Here is a 20,750-nt window from a genome sequence, read left to right on the forward strand (position 1 = left end):
AGAAAACAAACCAAAGAAAAGTCTCAGAAAAAAAACCCTGGAGGAAGCCAACCATCCAGGGAGAAGAAACCTACAGAAACCTACATGCATCAAGAGACTGGGAGTGGAAGACCATAGCCCCACACTGCAGGACTCTGACGCCTGTCCTGGAAGAATCACTCAGGGAGAAAAACAGGGCCTCAAGGAAACTAAAAATGATAGGAGAAACTGGCCAAAAGAAACCAATAGAAGGGTTGGAAGTTAAATGACAGGAAATCTAGAGACAGAACAAAAAGGCAAATGAAATGGAACATAGGAAAGAAAGGAGAAAAACTGGAGAGTCAGTCCAAGAGATCTACAAACGAAATGATAGAAGCTTTAGGAAGAAGAAACAGAAAGAGGAAGAAATGAAATAATCCAGGAAACTCCCAGGACAGAGCGTGGAGGGCCCCGCTGGAGCCCACCAAGGTCTTGTAGGTTTCAGATTCTGGAAGCCGACAGACATCGGGGAGGGGACAAAAATCAGAAAGGTTTTGGATTTCTTGGCAACTTGCAAAGCTAGAAAAGTACAAAGCAAGTCTTCAAACTTGTCAAGGAAAAATGATTTCCAACCTGAAATTTCCTCTCCAGCCAAATCATTGACCACGTAAGCAGGCAAAATAAAGACAGAGAGCAACCACACTCGCCAGGAAGCCGCGTGGGTAAGTTCCACCCAGCAAGGGACCTTGAGGCGGGGGAGGGGTGGGGGTGGGGGGCAGGAGCTCCCCCAGGACAAAGACAGAGCTCTGGAAGAACCAGCCAGGGCAGCAGTGGTGTGTGGGTGGGGGTACTGGCCTCCACTTCAGGGGACCCTCCTCAGGGGCACTGAGGGCAACAGAGTCATCATTCTCACTGACAAGACTCACTCGCAGGCCATGGCCTGTGATGGCACAAACCACAAGATGGGAAAGTCGCTGCAGAACGACATGGAGCCCAGGACGCGCTCCTAACCCACATCTTAGCAGGAGCCTTCAGATGCCATGGCCCCAGCAGGGAAGATGGCAAAACTTGCCCAGTCACGTGCACACCCCACACCTGTGGACTGTTTCTAGAATGAGACTCCAGGAGCCGATAATGGTGGTGGCCTCTGGGGAAGAGATGTGGGGGGAAGGTTGATCATCCACTGTCGACATCCTGAATTTGAACCATATACTTGCTTATTCAAAAAGTGGAGGGGCTGGGGATGTGGCTCAAGCGGTATCGTGCTCGCCCGGCATGCGTTGTTGTGCCCGCCGAAAACTAAAAAATAAATATTAAAATTCTCTCTCTAAAAAAAAAAAAAAAGTGGATGAAATACAATATATGCAAAGCATATCCTCCCACCCTCTGAGGCCCCATTTCACTGGCCGTTCCCTCGAGAAGCTGTTCCTGGTCTCCATCTTGGCCCAGAACAAGCTGGGTGTCCTCCTCGTGACCTGCTCCTCTCTGGGCACTGGTCAGTGGGCACAGGTCGTCTGTCCTGCCTAGAGCTCTTTGGGGGCTGATACAGTTCCCCTCTATCTGTTGTTTGGCTTTCCGCAGTTTCAGTGACCTGTAGCCAATTGTGATCTGAAAAATATTAAATAAAAAATTCTAAAACCAAACAATTCCTAAGTTTTAAACCGTGTGCCATCATAAGTGGCATGATGAAATCTCTCTCGGTCCCACTCTGTCCTGCCTGAGACGTTGTATATACTACCCTCCCGTCAGTCACTTAGCCACCTTGGTCACAGGCCAACCAGTACAGCACCACAGGCTCGTGCTCAAGTCACACTTATTCCATCTACTAATGGCCCCAAAGCACAAGTTCAGTGAAGCTGCCTCAGATATGCCTAAGGGTTTCCTGTAAATGAAAAGGTAAAAGCTCTTGACTTGATAAGACAGAAAAATCATGCTGGGGTTGCTAAGACCCCAGATTGTAAGAATCTTCTACTTGTGAAAAAGGAGAAGAAATTCATGCTAGTTTTGCTGTCATTCCTCAAAACTTAGGGTCATTGAAAAAACTGAGTCTACTGTGCATAAAAAGTGCTTAGTCATTCACCCCCCTCCAGCTCTCCACATGGGCCCCGTGGCGGAGCGGTACAGGAGGATATTTTGAGAGAAAGGCCACATTCACTTCCTTTCATTATAGTATGTCGTTAAAATTGTTTCACTTGATTATTAGTGATGGTTGTTAATCTCTTACTATGCCTGATTTATAAATTAAACTTCATCACAGGCTTGTATGTACAGGAACACAAATGATAAAATGATATACATAAGAGTTTGATACTGAGGTTTCAGGCCTCTACTGGGGGTCTTGGGAGGACCCTCAAGGATAAGGGGGTCTAGTGCATAACCGACTCATCTCTATCATGTAAACTTGTGCGTGTGACTTGCTCCAGGAGCGCTGGAAGGGCACTTCCGTTTCCTGCCTACTATGTATGCCGCGCACCTCCAAGCTCAATCTCTTGGGGTATCATCAATCCTCATTTTACTGATAAGAAAAGTGAGGCTTAGAAGGACTCATAGGAAGTGGCAGATTCAGGAATGAGGCCTGTCCAATTTCAGGGCCCCTGTTTTTCACCAGAGTAACCTAGTCCCGTGCCTGGTTCACAGTATGGTTCCAAAAATGTTTAACTGAAGCAAAATTTAAAAACTGAATTAGAATTCAAAGGTCCTGCTGGAGCCGGGGTCTTCCCGTACTCTAAATCTTGAAAAAGAGGCCACAAGTACTCAAGGGTGGGCAGTGCCTCCACCCAGCCAAGGTGGGCCAGGGCCAGTGGCTACTGATAGTAGGAAGCTCCCCATCCAACTGGGGGAGCTTCTGGGTATCCTACAGCACTACCCTTGAGGGCTCTGAGTTTGTCTCTAACAGCTTTATTGAGATATAACTCACATACCACATGGTTCGTACATTTGAAGAACAATTCAACCGCATGTAGTGTAGTCACAGACAGGTGCACAGGTCACCAGAATGGACTTCAGAACACATTCCTCTCCCATGGCCATCCCCCACTCCGTTGGCTGCCTCAGCCCCAGGTGACCACTAACAACTCTGCCTATGGATTTGCCTGTTCTAGAACATTTCATATAAATAAAATTTTAAAATGATCTGGCTCTGTGTGTGCGATTTTTTTCACCTGGAGTGCTTTCTCAAGGTTCATGTGTCAGTGTATTGTCACTTTTTATACCTGAGTAACATCCCATTAGGCGGGTATATCACATTGTATTTATTGATTTACAGCAGACGGATCTGGGGTTGTTCTAATCACGAACGATGCTGCTATGACATTAGTGTATAAATGTTTGGGTGGACACACGCCTTCCTTTCTCATGTGTGTACCCTCGAGTAGAACTGGGGGATCACAATGTAGCTGTTTAACACCAAGGAACTGCCAGGCTTTTCCTAAGCCATTAAACTGTTTTGTGTTCAACTAGGAGTGTAAGAAGGGTCCAAATTCTCCACATCCTCGCTGACACTTGTTATTATCTGCCTTTTTAAAATATTTTTTAGTTATAGGTGAACGCTCTATCTTTATTTTAAAGTATTTCTATGTGGTGCTGGGGATGGAACCCAGTGTCTCACACATGGTAGGCGAGCACTCTACCTCTGAGCCACAACCCCAGCCCAATTATCTGCCTTTTTGATTAAACACCCTAGTGGAGGTGAAGTGGTATCTCACTGCGGCTTTCATCTTCATTCCCCTCAGGACAATGATTTCAAGCATCTCTTCCTGGGTTTACTGGTTGTCTGTATATCCTCTTTGGAGAAATATCTATTTGAATCCTTTGCCCATTTGTAAATGGAATTATTTGCCTTTTTATTGTTGAGTTGTAAGAGTTCTTTACATATTCTAGATACAAATTTCTTGTCAGATGGGTGATATCCAAAATTCTCTGGGTTACTTTCTCACCTTCTTCATGATGTCCTTTGAAGCACAAAAATTTTTAATTCTAATGATTCACAATCATTCTTTCATTGCTTTTGCTTTGACATCATATCTAAAAAACACTGCCTGTGTGCTAGGGTTGTAGTTCAGTGGCAGGGTGCTCGCCCAGCACGTGTAAGGCCCTGGGTTTGATCCTCAGCACCACAGAAAAATAAACAAATTAAATAAAGGTATTGTATCCATCTACAACTAAAAAATTGCCTAACACAAGGAGACAAAGAATTATACCTATTTTTCTTCTACTAGTTTTATGGTTTTAGCTCATACATGTAAGACTTTGATCCATTCTGAACTAGCGTTAGCATGTGATGTGGGTTAAATTGCCAGCATTCTCACTGAAAGTCAACTGACCAATGTGAGTTTATTTCTGGACTTTGAATTCTATTCCAGAGATCTATGTGTTGCCACAGGCCAGTGTCACTCTCTCTTGATTACTGTACCTTTGTAGTAAGTTCTTAAATCGGGAAATGAGTCCTCCAGCCTTGTTCTTTTTTTCCCCAAGATTCTTCTAGCCATTCTGTGTGTCCTGCATTTCCATGTGAACTGCAGGATCATCTCGTCAGCTTCTGCAAATACAGGCACATGGGCTGTGACAGGAAGGTACTGAATCCATTAGTCTCTGACCCAGGAGCTTTGGGTCTTCTCCTGTTTCTTTAGGTCTTTAATTTCTTTCAAAATGTTTTATAGTTTTCAGGGCACAAGCTTTGAACTTCTTTTATTTATTCCTAAGTATTTTATTCTTTTTGATGCTATTAAATAGACTTTTCAATTTCAGTTTTCTTACTTATACTATATAGAAATATGAGGATGCAACCAACCTTAGGTAAAAATAATTTTAAAAATACATGATGTTGGGGGCTGGGGTTGTGGCTCAGTGATAGAGCGTTTGCCTCACATGCGTGAGACACTAGGTTCAATCCTCAGCGCCACATAAAAATAAATAAAATAAAAATACTGTGTGCATCATTTTTAATTTAAAAAAATTAAAAAAAAAATACTTGCCTAGCATGTGTGAGGCACTGGGTTCAATCCTTAGCACCACATAAAAATAAATAAAGGCATTCTGTCTTTCTACAACTACAAAAAAATTTTTTAACACATGATGTTGTTGCTGATGGTGCTGGTTCTGTCTGCATGGAAGAAGTCCTTATTCCATAAACACTCAGTATAACAAGTATTTACACTCTACCAAGTATCCTAAGTAACCCAGAGATGTACATAGGTCATATGCAAATACTACACCCTTTTATGTGAGGAACTTGGGCACCCTGGCTCTTGACATCTGTGGGCCTCTGCAGCCAACCCCTGATTTTCATCAGTTGTGTCCTGCTGAACTTATTGGTTCTGATGACTTTGTAGCAGGCTCCCCAGGTTTCTCTATAAGACCACGTCAGCTACCGATAAAGGTACTTCTAGTTCTTCTTTCACTGTGGATGCATCATCATTCCCGACTGCCCTTGATGGCCAAATTGTGGGCAGGCAGCTCGTCCTGATTTGAGCAGTCAGACCTTCCCAGAAGGCAGCAGCCAGACCTGTCATCCCATGTGTGGCCCACGGGCTGCGTGAGGTTCCACCAGGGTTAGCCCCTAGGGGCTTCCTGCTGGACGACACCTGCTCACCCGGCTGCATCCCCTTCTCTGCTCTCTGTCCAGGGAGGCTCCTGGGCTCCCTTGCTGGCTGGCTGTGGGACACAGGTTCAGTCAATGGGAAGCACGGGCAGAAGAGCGGGTGTGGGTATCTCCCCACTCCCAGCTGGCTTTCGAGCCACATCCTGGTGGGGGCTGCAGCTGGCCACTATGGCAGTTCCTGCTGGGCACCCCAGCCCACACTGGCCCCCACTGGTGGTGGAGGACACACTATTTCCTCCCTGACCCCTTCAAGCCCAGTGGTAGTAATGGCTTTCCACCGCTGCTGGTCCCTGGGTACCTCAGCCTCCTTGTTGGGTGCCTGACTCATCTTGGCTGGTTAATTCACTTTCTTAGAAATAATGTGTGACCCTTGGCCACTCACGGCCAGTTTTTACTGCTCCTCTACAAGACCCCACCCCCCAAACGGCACCAGGGAGGACGGCACAGTGGGACTCTGCTTGGCTGAAACCTGGTTTTCTGAGTAAAATTAGTCCCCGAGTGTCCCACCCATGAGCCTAGGAGAAAGGGAGAAAGCCTCAGACCTGGAAGGCAGAGAGTCAAGGGCAACCCAGAGGCGGCTTGTGACCTGGCCTGCGGCTGCAGCTGTCCCCCTCCTTTGCCTGGGGCAGAACGGACCTCTGCAGCCTCTGTTCTGACTTTTCATCCTGTTGCTCACATTTGAGAACAAAAAAGGGGCCAGAGGCCTCCTCCCAGAGGCAGGTTCTAGAAAGCCGCTGTTGCTGCTTTTGCCCTAAGAGCGACTTGGGAAAAGGGTCAGAATCTCCAAGCCTGTTTGCGGGAGCTTGCTACTGAGGGCCAACTGCTGTGTTAAACACTGCATATGATCTCATTTAATCACCAGAAGCCTTGGCTGTTGGGCATTATTTTAGGAAAGGAAATAAAAACCCATTTTAAAAAAATATTTTTTAGTTGTTGATGGACCTTTATTTTACTCATTTATCTCTATGCAGTGCTGAGAATCAATCCCAGTGCCTCACACATGCTGGGCAAGTGCTCTACCACTGAGCCACAACCCGAGCCCCTCAGCACATATATTCTTTGTATGATTTTTTTTTTCTTTTTCGTTTTCATTTTACAGTGCTGGGAATTGAACTCAGGGCCTCCAACATATGAGGCAGATGCTCTAAAACTGAGCTACATTCCCAACCCCTGAATAATGGTTAAATCAAGTTAAACATATCCATTTCCTCAAACATGAATCAGCTCTTTTTTTAAAAAAATCTTTTTTTTTTTAAGAGAGAGAGAGAGAATTTTTTTAATGTTCATTTTTCAGTTTTCAGCGGACACAACATCTTTGTTTGTATGTGGTGCTGAGGATCGAACCTGGGCCGCACGCATGCCAGGCGAGCACGCTACCGCTTGAGCCACATCCCCAGCCCCTGAATCAGCTCTTTATAATGGAAACATCGAAAATACTTCCTTCTGGCTTTTGAGATATACAGTAGAAAACTACGATCTGCAGCCGTCCTACTGCAGGACCGAGCACCAAAACTTCTAGCTGCAGCCTCAGACCCACCGAGCCACCCGTGCCCCCCAACTCGGCTCCCCAACCCCCAGCACTCTCAGCTTCTGCTCTGAACTCCTGTGACATCAACTTGTTTTGTATTCCGCATGTGTACGAGAGGGTGCAGACTTATCTTTCTGCCCGGATTATTTCACATAACATAATGTCCATAACATAATGTCCCCAGTTCCATCCATGTGGTCACAAGTGACAGGGTTTCATGACTTTTTTACAGCTGAATAGCACTGTGTTGCACATTCCCACTACATTTTTAATCCATTTATCAGCTGATGGACACTTAGGCTGATTCCACTTCTTGGCCATTGTGAATGGGGCTGAAATAAACACAGGAGGGCAGATGTCCCTGCAATAAACTGATCTCGGTTCCTTTGGACAGATACCCAGGAGGGAAACCACGATGTGTAACAGCTCTCTTTGTGATAGTTTGAGGAAGTGCCACACTGTTTCCTTGGTGGCTACGCTAAGATGTATGTTCCCACCAACAGTGCACAAGGGTTCCCGTCTGCACTATCCTCACCAGCACTGCTGCCTTTGGTCTTTTTGATAACAGACATGTCATTGTCATTTTTAAAGTGCATGTAGCCCCTCTCCCCCAGCAAGATGCAGTTTCAGGAGTTTTCTTTGCTGCTGCCTGCTCTCTCCAGGACTGGCTGCCCACTGAGGCCTGACTTTCATAGATGAACTGCACACTAAAGATAGCTAGAAATGCAAAAACCCTCCCTTCCCAAGCAATCCCTGATCCCAAGGTACTAGGTGCTCGCCAGAAACACCCACCATGACAAAATCCAGGCACAAGTCATTCTGATCAAAACAGGACTCTGGTTGCTGCTGTCTTCTGCAGGCCCAATAGACCACAGCTCTCACCAACCACGTTCCAGAAGAGGCTGCTTTCCCAAACCCGGGACACTGAGGCACCCCCTGCCTGGGATCCCATCCTTCCCTTGAAACATCATGTACGAGATTTTTGCTTAGAGCAAGGGAAAAGATGACCATGGAAAGGCAGGAGCCTGCCATCTTCCAGCATTTGCTGGTCACTAATAAAGCTCTTTCTGTCACTCTACCTCTCAGTTCATTGCATTGGGCAGCACGGATCTGAACCTTGTGTGGTCACAACTGGCACCCAACGAGGGGCTGTGTTCTGCTGTGGTGAACTAGCCTTGAATGGGGGGGGGGCAGGCAAACAAATAAGATTCCTAGGGCTGTGGGGCCACTTTAGCTCTGGGGACAACCCCTGTTCCCTTGACAACAGTCACTCTCATGCCCTCTCCATGGCAGATTAAAAAGCACTGTATCTCATCCAAAAGTATGTCACTTGGAGGTCAGTCTCAAGCAACTCCCTCCCCCTCCACCTGGGGACTCACTTCAAAAGACAGAGTGCTCTAGGGGAGGGAAGAAGTGGGGTGAGTGTTTTACCCTGAAATCTATCTGTGGTCCATACCCCTGATTCTGGTTGTCAGTGTGTGTGTGTGTGTGTGTGTGTGTGTGTGTGTGTGTGTGTGATGCTCCTACTCTGTACTTCTGTGAGTACAAGCAACCTGGGTGCATGCATTTCTTTTCAATCTTGTCAAAATTGGGAGAACCTGTGAGTTCCCAAATAGGAGCCCTCTGGGTCTAATCCTAGTAAAGTGGTCTGATGGGGAAAAAAATGGTATTTTACTGCAGGGCAGGTTGGCCACAGCATACCTTGGTGTTGGGGATAAATCCTCTCCCTAAATTCAGAAGGAATCTCATCCTGTTTTTTGTAAAATCTCTCATATTTCATGGAAATTTTTTATGTTTCAGGACCCCCAGTCTCAATCCTGCCCGAATGTAAGGATGGCAATGACTAACGGGGCCCTGTCACCTGCTTTATTGGGACCCACGCTGGTTCAGCTATGGAACTGCTCGTGTGCCGCCAAGGCAGTGACGGGATCCTCCACTTACAGATGTAGGTTCAGGGAGCCCAAAACAAATACGATAAATATGACTTTCATAGTGCTCTAGATATCTGCAAAAAATTTACAAGAGATAGATGGGTGGGGCATGGTGGCACCCGCCTGTAATCCCTGCAGCTCGGCAGGGTGGAGGAGGAGGATTGCAAGTTCAAAGCCAGCCTCAGCAAAAATGAGGCACTAAACAACTCAGTGAGACCCTGTCTCTAAATCACATACAAAATAGGTCTGGGGAGGGTGGCACCACGGGTTCAGTGGTAGAGCACCCTGAGTTCAATTCCCGCTACCCAAAAAAACAGATGGTGCCCTGGGAATGAGTCCCTCTCAACTAAGAGATACCGCCTATAGGTTTCAAAAACAGGGAGCAATGCCTAAAGCAAGAAGCCAAGTGATTGTACTGGCCCTGGCTTTGGGAGAAAAAGAAGACCTGAAAGGGGAAGAAGGCTTCTAAAACAAGGAAAGCGTGTCCTAGATAAAAACCAACTTACTGTAAGGAAAAGGCCCTGGAAGAACAATTACTCAAGGTCACTGGGGAAAGCCTGGCAAGAGGCCCGCTCCCCAGGTGTTGGAGAGGCAAGAAGGTGCAGAGGAGGACTGAGGAGGCCACAGGGGCCTACAGATTTGACCCAGCCAATCGTGAGTTCCCCACAGAAGCATTCTGAAAAATGGCCAATGGAAGCCAAATGATCAACTTTCTCACAGACACAGGTGCCACCTGTTCAGTATTAAATACTAAAGCAGAAGGGCTGCTAAGTCTGTATCATAGTAGTGTGACCATTCAGGGATTAGTTAAAGCTCATGATAGGTCCTTCCTCCAGCTGTCAGGTGGTTGGCTAGAAGATGTGACTTTAAAACAGTTGCCTGTACATGCCAGCATGCCCAAGACCCCTCTTTGGCCATAACCTTTTATGCAAATTAAATGCCCAAGTAACTGCCCCAGAAAACTAAAGATATAAGTTCTGCTCAGAGCACTCTGTGCATGAACAGACCTTTGGGAAAGGAACAGCAACTTCAAGAACAACTTCCTACAGGAGTCTATAAAAAGGTAAAACCCAAAATCTGGGCAATAAACACACTGGAAGGGCTAAGAACATACAGCCTACAGCGACCGCACTAAAGGTGAAACATAGGACCTCAAATTTAAAACAGCACTTACTAAAATAGGAAGTTCAAAGGGACATCCTGCCAGTGTTTTAAAAAATTTTAAAGTGCAATTTAAGTCAATCCTATCAGTCACCCTACAATATTACAATCCTTCTAGTTAAAAAAAAAAAAAAAAATCTCATTCAGATGAGAACACATTTGTAAAGGGTTTGCGGGCTATAAATGATACTGTCTAGGCCGTTCACTCAGGGGCACCTAGCCCCTCCACTTTATTAACGAATGTCCCAGGATCCTGTGAGTGAGGCTCTCAGTACTGGATTTAAAAGATGCCTTTTCCCAAATGCTCCTAGAAGAACAGACTCAACTCTTATTTGCCTTTGAGTGGCAGGAACCCCATACAACGGCAAACTAGCGAGACAGCTGGGTGGCACTTCTCCAGGGGTTTAAAAGTTCTACTTTATTTAAGGAAGCTATAGCAAGAAATTTAAATCATATGAAATTAACCCAAGAACTCTTACTGTTACATGTGGATGAAATGTTGACACCCCTTGCCTCCAGATCAAATGTAACCAACTGGCCTATGAACAACACTCTTCAGCAACCAGGCCACAGGAAAACTTCTCCTTAGACAAGAGCTTATCCCAAATGCTGTCTCTAGCTGAATCCCAATTAAAGGAACCGAGATAAAATATCTGAAGGTGCCACCTAACAGTCATAGATACATCGATGGATAATTCCAAATTTGGGATAAATACATATGGTTTGTCTGATCTGTACACCAACTGAGCCAAAGGCCCCTTTCTGTTGGGAACAATAAGGAGTAAAAGCCTCACAGGACTGCCCGGATGGAGTCCAGAACAAAATTTCCACCACAGAATAATTTTACATGAAAATGTGGCTCAAGCGGTAGCGTGCTCGCCTGGCATGCGTGCGGCCCGGGTTCAATCCTCAGCAACACATACAAAGATGTTGTGTCCGCCAAATACTAAAAAATAAATATTAAAAAAAAATTCTCTCTCTCTCTCCCTCTCTCTCTCACTCTCTCTTTAAAAAGAAAGAAAGAAAGAAAGAAAGAAAGAAAGAAAGAAAGAAAGAAAGAAAGAAAGAAAGAAAGAAAGAAAAAAAGAAAGAAAATGATTAGTTTGCAACAGACTGGGTTTGGAGATCGGGGTTGAGATGATCAGCACCAAACAGAACTCAGTGGTCATGTGGGACCAGCCCATGGCCGTAGCTTTCTCCAGTTAGGGAGATGTACTGTGGGGTGACCTCCCATCCAGCAACGCTGGATAAAGTTACTAAGACAGCTGATCCCCCAAATCTCCACCACAGGAAGTTTGGAGCTGTCATCGATGGTTTGATTGCCTGGCCTCAATCTTTATGTCCCAGATTAGCCTAGAGGAAGTGATGTGGCCTATGGTAGCTCTAGTTTTACATGAAGAGCTTTAAATGACAGTACCAGGGGAACTTCCTTGCTGTAGCTGAAGTGGCCTTAATAAGAAAGGCAGTTCTCCAAACTCAAACGGCGCTGGTGTTCTAACTGCAGTCCACGGGGGACCCATGCTGTCATAAGAACTGAATGCTGTGCATCTAGCCATGATGATTTAGGAAATGTCTCTTGGCACTGCAGGACCTCCATGCCCAGGTAGAAGCCATGATTGACAATTCAGTGCTCAGCCTAAATGCAAGGTTACCTTGCTAGGAGAAATACTTGGTAGCAAAAGTTACTGATGTTTCTACTAGGTCTTACATGCACAGGGTTACTCTCACACTGTGGGATTTATTGTTGCTGTGGAATAATGTCTCAATTACAAGACCTGTACTGCCATGGGAGGTGGAGAGGCCATGATATTACAAATGTCAAAATAAGTCACCCTGGCTCTGCCAAGAAAAGAAACTCAAGAGGCTTCTTTAATAACCATGCCAGTTTTCCATGCTATGGACTCCTTTCTACCCCATGACGTTCCTGACCAGCAGGCAGCAGCCAGATGACAATGAAGCGCCTGTCCCCATAAGAAGACATGATGAAGTAAACTGACAGTGGGGACTGAAAGTGCACAAAAGCACCTCCCCCCATCAAGACCCAGTTCTCAGAAGCTTCTTTTGCTGCTGCTCTCTCTCTCTCTCTCAGAATAGCTGCCCACTGAAGCCTGTCTTACATAGATTAATTATACTCTAAAGGAAGCCAGAAATGCCCAAACCCTCCTTCCTGAGCACTCCCTGATCACAAGTTGTGGGAAAAGGTCACATCTGGAAGTGTGCTTGCCAGAAATGCTGACCACGACAAAACCCAGACACCAGTCGCTCTAATCAAAACAGGACTCTGGTTGCTGCTATCTTCTGCAGGCCCGCTGGACTGCAGCTCTCACCAACTTACCTGAAGGAGACGAGAGACAAAGCCCACATTCCAGTAGGGGCTGCTTTCCTAAACCCTGCACACTGAGGCGTCCACCTGTCTGGGATCACAACCTTCCCCTGAAAAATCATATAAAAGGTTCTCCCTCAGGCAAGGGGTGAAATCCAACCATCTTCCAGCATGCCAAGCTGGCTCGCTGTTAATGAGACTTTCTTTCTCCGTCACACTGCCTCTCCATCACCAACTCCATCAGGCAGCAGAGAACTGAACATTTTGCTGTTACAGTTTTGATGTGCATTTCTCTGATGACTAGTGATGCTGAGCATTTTTTCATGGGCAAGGGAAATGTCTATTTAGATCTATTGCCTGCTTTTTATTCAAGCTATTTGTTTTTTTCACTAGGGAGTTTTTACAGTTCCTTACATATCCTGGATCATAACCCTTTGTCAGATGCATAGTTTGCAAATATTTTCTCCCATTCTGTAGGTTGTCTTCCCACTCTGATGATGGTTTCATTTGCTATGCAGAGGCTTTTTAGTTTGATGTAATTTGATGTTTATCTATTTTTGCTTTTGATTCCTTAACTTTTAGGGTCTTATTTAAAAAAAAAAAATCCTTGCCTAGTCCCTTGTCATGAGGAGTTTCCCCTGTTTTCTTCTACGCATTTCATTGTTTGGGGTCTTGTATTTAAGTCTTCAAACCACTGAGTTGATTTCTGTAAATGATGAAATAGGACTCCAGTTTCATTCTTCTGCATGTGTGTACCAGCTCAGAACTTGGATCTTAGAGAGGAAATGGGCCTTAGGTAGTGAGTGAATCTGGAAAAGCCCTAGAAGGGCTACATCCCCATCTTCTCAGTCCCCACCAAGAAGGGGATGGGGACTTTCTCAGCATCCTCACTCCCCTCCCTAATCTGAAGGAAAAGGTTGTGTCTTACAATAATTGTAAAAACAATAATATCTATTACAGGACTAGACACAATGGAGTCAGCTGACCATGGACTTAAACCTCTGCAACCATGAGCCAAAATAAATCTTTTCTTCTCTAAATTGATTTTTCTAAGATATTTTGTTACAGTGTTGGAAAGCTGACAGTGTCAGCTGTGACTTAACTCTCACAATCCATAATAGCTCTGAGTGTCAGAACCTGGACAAGGCACCATTAGGTCATCCTCCCACACTTGCAAGACCAGTATTATTCCATTTGACAGTTTCACTGAGCGATAACTTACATGCTGTAATTATAGTGCGCAGCAATATTTCCAGCATGCTCTGCAGTATAGAAGGCACTGTATTAGTCACTCTCACTTGATACCAATAGCACCCTCACCCAGTGGGCAGGGCAGGTGACCTTCATTTTATAGATAAGGAGCCTGGGGCTGTACCATCCTAGCCTCCCCCACCTCACACAACTTCCTGACTCCTGCTCTCTGACCTTCACTGTTCCCTTACTCTGGTCCCCTGCCCACTCTGGTGACTCACTCACATAGTAGTAACTCACCATGTCAATTTCCTTGAGGGAATGGTTTTAAGCTTATGGCCCAGGGGCTGGAGATTCAGAAGGAAAATGGGCAGAGTAGTAGGGCTCCTGTCCTCAAGAAACAGAAATTCTTTCTTTTGAGGTGTTAGGAATGGAACCCAGGGTCTTACCCACTCCAGGCAAGTATTCTACCACTGAGTCTCATCCCAGCCCAGAAGAAGAAATTCTAATGAAAGAAAAAAGACAGACAAAATGGGGAAAAGACATGACCAGGTGAGAGAGGACGAGCAAGAGGGAAGGGGCTGGTGGGCAGCAGGGGGTTGAGCTGGGACAGGAACCCCCTGCAGGAGGACAAGAGAAGCTGGATGAAGCACAGGGTGAGCACCCACTCCATGGATTCAAGAAAGGGAAAAAACTTAAAGAAAAACACTTAGCCAAATTCTAGCTTTGCTACCACTCAGTCACATGACCTTGGGAATTCACTTACCACCTCTCTGGACCTGTTGCATGTGAAACTTCAGACTGTCCCTCAGTGTCATCAACAGTCAACCACAGACCACTCTCCAGGGTCACGATGGGACCTCATGCACTCAGAGCCATCGTGTGCGTACTGAGCTCTATCTGCGATAACACACTTGAAAGACCGAGGGTAAAACATGGCTTCTGCCTTCAAAAAACTCACCATCTCAAAACACAGGGCATCTGACACCTCAAAGGTACTGCCTGGGGAAGAGGGAGCTGGGGGTCCCTGCGCTAGCTTTCATGGCTGTGACTCAAATCTCTGACATAAACAACCTGGAGGAGGAAATGTCTGGCTCTCGGTTTCAGAGGTTCCAGTCCATGGTCGACTGGCTCCCCTGCTTTGGCCCTGAGACGAGGCAGAATGTCAAGGTGGAAGGACGCGGTGGGAGAAATCTGCTCACCTATGGCAGCGGGAAAGCAGAGAGAGAGCATGTGGGGACAAGATCTACCCTTCCAGGGCACACCCCAGTGACCTTCTTCCTCCAACTAGGTCCTACCCTCACAGCCTCCCAGGAGTCAGTTCAGCCATCAATGGATTAATCCACTGATGAGGTCAGACCCAGTTGCTCCTGAGAGCCCCACCTCTGGGCACTGGGGCAGTCGGGACCAAGCCTTCAACACATGAGCCTCTGGAGGACGTTCCAGGTCCAACCACAGCAGCCATGGAGGAGGAGCTGGACCTGGGCTCTGAAAAAGCAGCCTCTGCAGAGGCCGGGCTAGCAAGCAGAGCTGGCTCAGGGAGGCACAAGGACAAGAGGGTGATGACCCCCTTTCCCACAAGTGTGGTCAGACTGGCTGTTCAGGGTCAGAGTCCAGCAGGGCTGGGTGAAATCCTTGGGGGAAACTAACAGGTCTGAGACTCTGAAAAATAAGAACAATAATTCAACTTTGAATATCCTTTGGGAGGGTTAAATACCAGAACGTGTGCGAGCCAGTCCACAGCAGGGTGTGTGCACCAACATCACATAGGCTCAGTTGCCAGGCCAGACTTTGCTTTGGTGTTGTTGTTCTGTTTTGGTTTTTTGCAAGGCCATAAGCCCCAGCAGGAAAGGCAGACACAATGATTTGGGGCGATCAGCACAGAGGTGACAAGCAAAACCAAGAGAAAGAGGCTGGCCTTGGCAAGGAGGAGAGGAGCCATGTGCCAAACACCCAGAGCAGCTGCCACCAGGTTTGCTGCCCAGGGGGGCTTGCCCTGAAAGCTGAGCCTGGCATGTTTCTAAAACACCCCCACAAGAGCAGAGGGGGTGGGGACAAAGAAACTGGAGGGGCAACCAAGACAGGAGTGAATCTGAAGGGACAGTATAAGGAGGGGGCTGCTGGTATTACTGGGCAGGAGCCCAAAGCCAAGAGTTCAGGCAGGGAACAGGAGGGTCCCAGAATGACAAGAGGTGGCCAGTGAGGAGTCTGCTATGGCACCAAGAGAAGACACAGAGATTTAAGGGAGTTAATGCCCAGAGAGAAAAAGGCAGGGAAGAGGGCGTTTGCTCACCCAGCTGAATCCTTACAACATGCCGGTGACTGGGCACTGGGGACAAATGGAAAGGTCCCTGCCGGCATAAAGCTGGCCTTCACTCCAGTCGGAAGGAGGCCAATGCACAAGAGGCCATTCCACGTTCATCCAGACCAGTTAGTCCCGACTGTCCGGGCCTCAGGCCCCTCATGATGACAGGTTTCCTCAGCGTCGTGGGGGAAAGACACCAGATAGAGCAAGAGTCTTAGGCTAACTCCCTCCACCCCTGGTCTACACAGGGCAGAGTAGAGGCACAGCCTTATCGAGTGCTGATCTTGGGGAACTGAGGACAAAGCAGAGAGAAATACAGCTGAAGCGAGGACATCCATAGCATTCCACCTCACCTTCCCTGTCCCCAAACACACATGCCCCCAGGCTCCCCTTCTCCTTGAACTGATATCCCATGACCTGGCAGGGAGTCTGGCCTGTTTGTAGTTACAGATAAAGAGCCAGAAGCCACTGGGCCCTTATCAGTTCCCGCCTCCTGAACTGAGGGAAAGGTTCTCTCCTGAGCAACTGAGACTTGTTCCCTGCCCTGAGATCTGAGCGGTGACTCCTATTGAGCCGCCAGCAAATAGACGGGGACGCGTTTCCCCCTCACTGCTGTCCAGAACACATCACGTCTGGAGCTGACCCTGGCCTTTCGGGGTCACATTCCCCTAAGGAGGCCAGGCCTCTGTTGCACAGCTCCAGGGCACAGCGTCGAGGCCTAGGGGTGGGGGAGCTGAGCACAGCACACCTGAGCCCCGGCTGCAGGACGAAGAACAGTCTCGCCCCAAACACTGGCAGCTGCACCACTTCTACAGGGACTCTGTGACTTTTTCCCCAATGGTCACGACCACATAAAGCCATTCTGGCCCAGAGCTGTCCAAGGTCTCAGGAAAAATCTGTGTTCACTGTCAGGTAATTTGCCCATCCCTGATCCCAGATGTCCCCACAGGCCCTTGAGCAATGATCTACTCTGACCCTCCAGGGATTCCTGTCCTTTAGGGACCTAGTCCCAGAATCCCCTGCCCTCTCCTTTTCCTATTAGAAGGCTGCCAGGTTCCAGACGTTAGAGTGACAACGGCTACAAGGTGTGTGTTCCCCCACCAAAACAGTGTGCCCAGAGGTCTCTGAAGGTTGATCTTCCTGCCATGGCAGCTGGTCTGCAGAGCCTCAGGGAGGCCAGGCTGTTCCTGATGCTGCAACACCCGAGTCTGGGCCCAGTGCCTGCTGCCTGTTCATAATTGATGGTTTAGGTTAAGCCCTTGCAGTGACCTTCCCAACCTCTCCTCCCCTACTGCACAGAGGGAGAGGGAAAGGGGGATCCAGTCCCAGACTCAGGGGCCTCAGGCCAACTGTTCAAAGGAAAAACAAGCTGAAAGAGGGGCGGTATGAAGCCACTGCCCGTGGGCTCTAGTGGAGGGATTAAAGGGTGGTGGTATTTGAATTTTACTGAGGGAGGGTGGGTCAGGGCCAGAGCCAGGACCTGGGCCAGGAAAGCTGGCTAGGATAGAGGTGGGCATATGGCCTAAGGGAAACAGCAGAGGATTTGTGGGGAGAAGAGGAAGTGAGCAGAGTCTTAACATCTTCCTCTTTCCTGCAGAGACCTCACTATGCCTAGCCTGGCCACCTGGGAACTGGTGACCGGCCTTTCTTCCCATGTGGCTGGGAGACAGGACCCTCACACAGGCATGTGTTACCCAGCAGTCAGTGTGAGCTGGTGGTGCAGTATGATTCATTAGCAATTAGATTTTCTAAAAATATTTGTTCTTTAGTCGTAGATAGACACAATACCTTAATTTAATTTTTATGTGGTATTGGGGATCGAACTCAGTGCCTCTCGTGTGCTAGGTGAGCACTTTTCCTCTGAGCCACAACCCCAGCCCCAGCAATTAGATTTTTTAATGCTTGAACATACTATTAAGCATACCTTGATCGCTGCACTTGATGTGGTCCTAGCCCAAAGACCACCCAGCAAGAACAAGAAGAGAGTCGTCCCCCGCCAGCATGACCCGCCATCACAGAAACAAAACCCCAGGCTGAGCTCTGACCAGATCCCTGGAGGAAGCACAGTCAATGGCTCACTGTCCTATCTTGTGTGGTCTCCTGAACTCGAGGTAATTACTAAAAGGAGGCCTTGCGGGGTCAGGGCACACACTGCACAGTGGCCCACGTCCAGAGAGGCTAATGAGATGCAGGTGCGCCTGAGCCAGACCAGGCCTAGGTCGGCAGAGCAGACGCGCATCTCCTGGAGAGCTCAGCGAGGGGACTGGTGCAGCCCTTCAGTCCGGGATCCCAGACAGCACTAAGCTCTCTCCATCTTTCTCAAAGCTGACAACAGGTTTCTGCTTCCCTGCCAGCCCCCGCCGAGGGAAGCTACCCTTTAAGAAGCCCTGGCAGAAACTGGCAGGCGGAGATGCTGGGAAGTAAGCCCTGGACACTCAGGCCAGAGCTCTGCCCAGGAATACCACGAGGAGAGAGGACCAGGCGGCATGTGGGGGGGAGACGCCGCAGTAATCCCTCGCTCCCAGCCGCTGGCCGTGACGAGGCTTGGCCTTGACGGGGCTTGGCCTCCCGGGCAGGAGGGAGGAGTGAGTGTTCTTTCCCTGCTGGAGGCAAAGGGGTGCCAGCGGCTTCACACCCACCTTGCCACTTGCCATCCGGTTGTGAGCAGCTGAGTGGGTGCAGAGCTGGAGGGAAATGGCCACTTTGGGCCTGCAGGCCGCCCAGCAGCAAGGCCAGACGAGGAGCAAGGCCAAGTAGACACTTCTTCAGTGAGATTTATTCCTGTGCGTTACTTGAATCTCCCTATGCCACCAGGCAGAAGGCAGGGTGGGGACATTTACCCCTACTCTAAAAGAGAGCGGTGAGACCCTCAGACAAGAGCTTTGCAGAACCTGAAGTCCAGGTCTACAGAGGGTTTGAATCTACTTGGGAAAAAGTACCGTTCTGGGGTGACTCTCCCGGGTTAAGAACCAAACTTAGGAAGGAAGGAGGATCCCTTTCCAGGGGCCAGAAAGGGCTGTGCTGGCCACCCTGGGTTCCAGACCAGGATGGGTTCTCATGGAAGAGAAGCCGGCACAGAGAAGAGTCACACAGACCTGGGGTGGGATCTTTTCTTTTTCAGTTGTCGATGGACCTTTGTTTTTTTTGTTTGTTTATATGTGGTGCTGAGAATCGAACCCAGTGCCTCACACATGCTAGGCAAGTGCTCTACCACTGAACTAAAACCCCAGCTCCTGGGCTGGGACCTTAACTCTGCTGCTGTGTGTGGTCTGAGACATCACTGCACCCCCATTTCTCAATTTCCCCATTTTTAAACTGGGGGCTAACAGCACATTCCTCTCGGGGCTGCTCATTAGCAGCCAACAGATATGATCCCAGTCAGTTTCTACCTCCGTTTTTTTTTTTTTTTTATTTTTAATATTTATTTATTTTTTAGTTTTTGGCAGACACAACATCTTTTTTTGTATGTGGTGCTGAGGATCAAACCTGGGCCGCACGCATTTCACGCAAGCGCACTACCGCTTGAGCCACATCCCCAGCCCTCTACCTCCGTTTTTTCACAAAAAAACCTTCCTTCCAGGCACAGGTGGTGCATGCCTGTAATCCCAACTATCAGGAGGCTGAGGCAGGAAGACCTCAAATTTGAGGCCAGTCTCAACAATTTAGGGAAGCCCTCAGCAACTTAGCAAGACCCTGTCTCAAAAACTGAAAGGGTTGTGGTTGCAGCTCAGTTTTAAAGCAACCCTGAGTTCAATGCCCAGTACAAAAAAAAAAAAAGGACCTTCTTTCTGAGAGGAATGGATGGAAGGGAAGGAAAAACACCTCCTAACATTGTGTTCCTAACAACTTTGGAGAATCTCCAGACACTGAAGACCTTAGTGAAGGAGGGCCAGGTAAGGGGAGAGCCTGGCAGTCAGTCAGGGTTGAGGGCTTGCTGGCCATGACCACCCCTCCCCAACCTTCTCCTGGGAACCCTAGCAGCCCAGGGTGCTGTGGTGTCCCTGTGGCGCCCAGCAGAGAATCCTGATGCAGTGCTGGGAGTGCAGCAAAGCCTGAGAGAGGTCCTAGAGGGACTCAGGTCTTTGCTTGGGCCTGCCTACTGACAGAGGAGACCGGGGGACAATGGCCAGTGGCACAGGTCACACCTTATTCCTGGTACACGTAGACCATGCAGAAGAACCTTTGGAATGGGTGCCCACCTGCCCTGACTAGAAGTTGCTGGAGCGCTGGCCCAGGGCTTGCTCGGCTCTGCCCACACCGCATGAGGAAGGTCCCCTCTGAAGCAAAGACCAGGAGGCACTGTTTCCACAGGAAGTAGAAATGGGCGGCTCATAACCATAATCACGATCATAATGAAGTGGGCATTGCTGGGCTTTTACTGGATCAGACCAAAAAGATCACCATGGCCACACATTCTGTCCAGTCCAGCCCAGCTGCCTGGCTCTCAGCATGGGGCCCACAGCTGCCCAAGGCATGTTTGGTGGCTGCCCTCTAGGAGCTTGTGGTCAGGGAAAGGACCACAGTTGTAAACAAAGAGGCGAGTCAAGCCCGGGGGAGCTACTATACAGAGATAGAACAGAGAGGGCGAGGGCCGGAGGCAAACAGCAACGGGAGGCTGGGGGGAAATGGGGTGGGCAGAGAGGAGACTCAGGGGTGAGGAGGTGACCGGCAGGGAACTGCAGGCAGGGAGGGAGCAGCATGGCAGGGCAATGTCGAGCCACTGAGGGGGTCACAAGCCACATCAAGTTTGTGTG

At 48.3% G+C, this 20,750-nt stretch overlaps 1 protein-coding gene across 7 annotated transcripts in view; it reads right to left on the reverse strand.

Annotated features, from left to right (window-relative positions):
• The window catches only part of Pc (pyruvate carboxylase), a 107,021-nt gene that overhangs the window by 46,885 nt on the left and 39,386 nt on the right, over positions 1-20,750 (reverse strand). Inside the window, exon 3 of one of the 7 annotated variants that reach the window (XM_076847658.2) lies at positions 4,370-4,495. The exons of the other annotated variants lie outside the window; for them this stretch is intronic. The gene's annotated coding sequence lies outside the window, so the exon portion shown is untranslated. The remainder of the gene's footprint in view (positions 1-4,369; positions 4,496-20,750) is intronic. 7 annotated transcript variants of the gene reach the window in all.

The sequence above is a fragment of the Callospermophilus lateralis genome, chromosome 2, assembly GCF_048772815.1.
Source record: "Callospermophilus lateralis isolate mCalLat2 chromosome 2, mCalLat2.hap1, whole genome shotgun sequence".
In the NCBI taxonomy this organism is placed as follows: Eukaryota; Metazoa; Chordata; class Mammalia; order Rodentia; family Sciuridae; genus Callospermophilus; species Callospermophilus lateralis.